The sequence below is a fragment of the Mus pahari genome, chromosome 6 (genome assembly GCF_900095145.1).
Source record: "Mus pahari chromosome 6, PAHARI_EIJ_v1.1, whole genome shotgun sequence".
NCBI lineage: Eukaryota > Metazoa > Chordata > Mammalia > Rodentia > Muridae > Mus > Mus pahari.
Window position 1 is genome coordinate 106,301,165 of NC_034595.1, and position 5,810 is coordinate 106,306,974.

Below are 5,810 nucleotides of genomic sequence, written 5' to 3' on the forward strand. Positions count from 1 at the left end.
TTGACCCAAGTTTCAACTGGCTTTAGACAAGTAATCGAGCACCTGCTCCAGTCTCCAGGAGAATCATCTGGGCAACAGTCAATGTCAGGCTCTTCCCTCCGCGACGCTCTCCCCACTCCACCCCCGCTGCTGCACTACGCCTGCGCGCAGGCTCTCCCTCTGCAGCCACAGCCCCGCCCACTACCCCAAAGCAGCCTTCCGTTGCCATGGAGCTACGCGCCCAAACTACGCAGCCTCAGACCCACGGTGGCTGGGGGGCAGTCGGGCCGTTAAGAGGCCATCGTCAAGGGGCTTAAGGAGCTGATCCTGCGGGGCCAGTACTGAGGAACCGTTGCTGAGGATCTGTTACTGGGAGGCGACCTAGTTACTGGACCACTTTCTAGGGGTCATTTGTGAGGAGCTGTTGCTAAGGGGCGGCCGCCAGGGACCATTCTTGAGAGGTTGCTGCTGAGGGACCACCACCGAAGAGCCGTTCCTGAGGGGGTTTGCCAACAGTCCAGCCCATTCCTGGGGGACCTTTGCTGAAGTCTCACCGCTGAGGGGCATCACTGGGCTGGCCAGAGAGGTGGGTACTGGTGACTTCTGCCGTAGGGCTGCGCTGAGGGTGCGCTAAGCAGGGGTGGTTTCTCTGTGTGGACGCGTGAGGCAGTGAGTCACGTGGTTACCACAGCCTAGGAAGCGGCAGAATCAATCCTGGTGAAGAACCAGGCATCAGTCTGAGAGGTTAAAGTAAGAGTCACCTCCCGCTGTTCCAGCCTGGCTTTAAATACAAAACCCTTCATTGCAAGTGGATAGGCCTCCTTGGCTTGATTTTCCATAAAATGATTCCCTTATCTGGGTAAAAATGCTTAGCAAAAGACTCCCTGAACGAACTTCTGCTGTGGGCCACGTAATGAGTGGACTAATAAGTAATGTGAGCCAGGTAATGAATTGACTGCTCAGGTACTCACTGATGAACATTCTCTCCAGACAAATTGTGCCTAACTTCTTGTGCACAATTTAAGGATCGATTATCAAACGATTATCAAAAGCCTACCCAAGCCAATAAATAGAATCTTGTCTTCACCCACAACACAGTACCCTCCTCCCCTGGTTAACTATGAACAAACCCATGATTCTCACTTCTAATCGTGTGTAAACATACATCTCTGCTTATCTTAGATTAGAAATTTATTCCTGAACAGTCATTTTTATTAATAGTTTGATTGTTTTTTTTTTTTTGAGAAAGGGTTTTTCTGTATGGTCCTGGCTGTCCTGGAACTTGCTCTGCAGACCAGGCTGGCCTCAAACTCAGAGATCCACATACCTCTGCTTCCCGAGTGCTGGGGACTAAAAGGCCGGTGCCACCACACCCAGCTTGAAGCCCTGTCTTTAAAAGAACGAAGACAAGCTTCAAGACTGACAGAATACATTTCTGTTGCGTGAAGAATACAAGTTGGGGCACTTTGTTATGGCAACCCTGGAAAACTACTGTGACAAGTGAGAGTTTCTCCCTCTGTAAGGAGAGGGTCGTCCTCTCAGAAGAAAAGTTAGAAGAGGCAGTAAGGTGACCCCAGAGACTCCCAACGTCCCAATCCCCCGAACCAGTAAAAACATAATGTTCCATGGCTAAGAGGAGCTGAGGTGGCTCATCAGCTTCCTCTGAGATGGAAGAACTATCCATCTCATTGGGAGAGGGAGGCAGGAGAGATCATCACAGGCTACAGCAGGACTGCCTCAGCTAACACTGCAGCGTTGAACATGTTAGATGAAGTCAGGTGCCAAGGGGCAAAGGCAGCTTTAGACAAAATGAAAAGCCAAGAAAGTAGACACACACACTCTGGTTTCCAAGAAGGTGCACACAGCACTACTATGCAGAACAACCTAGTCCCAATTTATAAGGACGAGCCTCAAGGTGCTGTGAGACTGAAAAGAAGAGAAAGACAAATCTAGGGTTATACCAAGTGCAGTTTGCTGCTAGGCATTGGGGGACAGGAAGTATGTAAGTATGTAAGTATGGGCCTGAATGGCAGCAGACCAAATGAACCCAAGTGTGAGTCAAAAACTTGGGGTCAAAATGAAGTGTGTATTTGTGAAGTAGAGCAGAGAGCCAAACTTGCTGGGTGGTGATGGCGCACGCCTTCAATCCCAGCACTTGGGAGGCAGAGGCAGGCCATCTCTGTGAGTTTGAGGCCAGCCTGGTGAGTGCCGTGGTTAAATGGAGAAACCCTATCTCAAAATAAAACCAAAGCAGACTCATTCTTTCTGTAATCTGCCTGTTTATCTTAAAATAATATCTGTAGTGACAATTTGGGAGTTTTGGTTTCTTTAAAAAAACACAGGAATATTTAAGAATTTTTTTTTCTTAATCCTAGGTGTGGGATATGGGGCTGCTTCAGACTGTCCACCACAGCTGACTATGATTTGCCTCATGCTCTAGCAGGGGTGTGATTTTGCCAGCTGCAGATGGTTTCTGTGAGTGTATGGGTGTCTGGAATTCTGGAGACTTTTCAGACGGTATTATATAAATGCTAGAGCCCTGATAGGTGGGCTGTTGTTGGGTTGTTGGTTGGTTATTGACTGATGTTGGTTATTGGCTGCCGTTGTCTGCTGTTAGTTGTGGTTTGATAAGCAGGCTTACACAAAGAAGAAAGAGCAAGTCATTAGATATCCTAACATGAAGATCAAACTTGACCCAAGGAACTCAGTGTCCCTAGTCAGCAGGAAGTAGTCTGATGATAGCACCACCCCCTTCCCAGCCCCTAACTATATTCAGGGATCTCTTTCCCTTTCCTCTCTATCCTTTCTCTCCTATCTAGTGTTAGGGGGTTGAATGGGTGAAGAAAAGAAGCCACAAAGTAACCAAAGACTGGCTCCAAATATCAAAGCTGGATACCAGTGGCACACTATTGTAATCCCCAGCTTTCAGAAGATTGAGACAGGAGGATTGTGGATTCAGGCTATATTGAGCTGCTGTCAAAAAAGGAAAGGCTCAACTGGGATGTCTCTGAAGCAGATATGGCTATAAAGTCCCACATAAGACACCAATGATCTCATTGATTTATGCTATGCTGAGAAAAGGGGGAGAAAAAAAAAACCAGCCAAGGCTATTTGTAGAACATCGTAAGTATGACTCAAGATGGGAGTCCTTGTGTCCAGCTGGTTCCACACACACCTGTGGACACAGTGGCTCTATACCCTTGAGACCCAGATGCCCAGCCTCTGGAGTTGAGTTCTCAGCCTGCCTAACTCGGAGGCCCTTTAATACAGTTCCTCAATGCTGTGTTGACCCACAACCATAAAATTATTTTTGTTGCTACTTCATACTTATAACCGTAATTTTACTACCATCATGAACCATAATGTAAATATCTGATAAGCAGCAAACGAAAAGGCCGAGACCCATGGGGTTGAGAACTACCGCTCTAAGAACAAGATAAATCTGCACTGTTTTAAGAATAATAGGGAAAGGCAAAGAGTGTATTCTTCTTCTTCTTTTTTTTTTTTTCTATAGAATGTTTAGCTCCTAATTAACACCCTAGCTCCAGTTCTTCAGTCCTCATTCCATTGTGGAACCTTGGAGCCTCTTTACTGTTTCCTGTCCTCACCAGCGCCTGCTAGATCTTCATGCTCTTGTGCTCCAAAGTCTGACAAACATGTAATGACAGGTCACTTATTCCCATTGGTTTGCAGTTCCCTTATTCCAGACCATGTTGAGCAACTTTCCTTCCTTCCTTCCTTCCTTCCTTCCTTCCTTCCTTCCTTCCTTCCTTCCTTCCTTCCTTCCTTCCTGTCTGTCTGTCTTTTTCTTCCTTTGGTTTTTTTTTATTTTTTAAGATTTATTTATTTATTATATGTAAGTACACTGTAGCTGTCTTTAGACACTCCAGAAGAGGGCGTCAGATCTTGTTACGGGTGGTTATGAGCCACCATGCGGTTGCTGGGATTTGAACTCCGGACCTTCGGAAGAGCAGTTGGGTGCTCTTACCCACTGAGCCATCTCACCAGCCCTCCCTTTGGTTTTTTTGAGACAGGGTTTTGCTGTATAGCCCTGGCTGTCCTGGAGCTCACTCTGTAGACCAGGCTGGCCTCGAACTCAGAGATCTGCCTGCCTCTGCTAGTCCTGGGATTAAAGACGTGCACCACCATCACTCTGCTCAACATTTCTTAAGTTATAATCATGAGATAGTTTATTATTCAAATGAGGGCTCCACTAAATAACACTCAGAGAGCAGCTGTACAGGCAGGGATGCTGATGAATATTGGCTCCTGTGTGTGTTGGCTGAATGCCCCTTATTATAAAGCCCCTGGTATGAAGCTTCTGCCTGATGGTCGTAGTTACCCTCTGCCCCATAGCTTTTCTCCACATCTCTTTAGGATATCACCTATCGGACATTTCAAATACAAATACAGGTTACTCTACCAGCATTTTCTCTCATACCTAGTATGTTTTGTGTCTTATTTAGGAACCTTGATGTCATCACCCCTCTTGGCCACTGCCTCTGTGGTGGTTTCACTTTTCATAAATGAGCTCTTAATCCACTGGAGCTGATTTTCCAGGAAAGGGTCCAGCTTCTTAACATGCCCACTGAAATAAACCCAGCTCTGCTTCTGCTGGTGAGCAATCAGATTTTGTACTAAATGGCCTCAGTCTTTAGCAACCAGTTCCTGGGCCTGTTTCTCTGTGCCTGGTACCATTGTAACTTTGTAACTTTAGAATAGGTACCGCAGGACTCCCTCCCTTCCCCCCTGTTCTACTTCAATACTATTGTTCTTTGTTCTTCAACTTATATTTTAAAAGTCACTGGGCAAGCTTATGACTTACTTTCCTCAAGTGGATGCACATAGGCACCTATACACGTACAGACTCTTGCTGAGACTCGGATGCAGTTTAGAGAATCTAAAATTGACTTACTGACTGTAGGACATCTCCAGTGCCTTAACCTGTCTGTTCATTTGTTTGCTTGCTTGCATTTTCTTCCTTTTGCATTTTTTTTTCTTACAGAAAAGTCCAGAATCGTAAAAATAAAGGAGAAGGAGGCCGGGGAGAACTGTTAAGAACATCCATGGCTCTTGCAAAGAACTGAAGTTTAGTTGCTGGTGCCAATTTGAGGTCATTTACAACCACCTGTAACTCTAGTTGCAGGGAATCTGAAAACCTCTTTAGCCTTTTTGAGTACACACACACACACACACACACACACACACACACACACACACACACGCTAATAAGGAGAAGGATAATATGAAATCTAGATTCCAACCACCCTTCATCAGCAAGATCAGTGCTGTCTTATTCCTGTTCTAACTGGGCTGATACATTGTGAAGATAACATGTTGGTCATACTCTCATCTCTCTTTGAAAATGTTACTACGTACCTCTGTACTTTTAGCCAACTCACAAAATCATTTCATCTCCCACAAAATTAACAGTTATTTCTTCATAAAATTCAATACCTGTTGCCAGTTTTCAGTAACTGTCCCAAGAATCTCATTCAGTGCTGTCTGCTAGAGTCAGGAGACAAACACAATCTTTACAGGATGTGCGGCTGGTTTGTCTTTGAAGACTTAGATCTGAGAGGCATCCCCACCTCTCCTCTTACTCTGTGATGATTATTTGTTGAAGAAATTGGATCATTTGATCCTTTCAGTACTTTTAAAATCTTTGTGTCTGTGTGTATGTGACAGAGCACACGTGTGGTTAGAGAACAACTTGTGGGGCTGGTGAGATGACTCAGTGGGTAAGAGCACCCGACTGCTCTTCCAAAGGTCCAGAGTTCAAATCCCAGCAACCACATGGTGGTTCATAACCATCTGTAACAAGATCTGAC

The 5,810-nt window shown here is 45.5% G+C and overlaps 1 protein-coding gene across 1 annotated transcript in view; it reads left to right on the plus strand.

The window, feature by feature from the left end:
• Positions 1-221: 221 nt before the first annotated feature.
• The window catches only part of Cfap74 (cilia and flagella associated protein 74), a 61,627-nt gene continuing 56,038 nt past the window's right edge, over positions 222-5,810 (plus strand). Inside the window, exon 1 of the mRNA XM_029540404.1 lies at positions 222-565. The gene's annotated coding sequence lies outside the window, so the exon portion shown is untranslated. The remainder of the gene's footprint in view (positions 566-5,810) is intronic.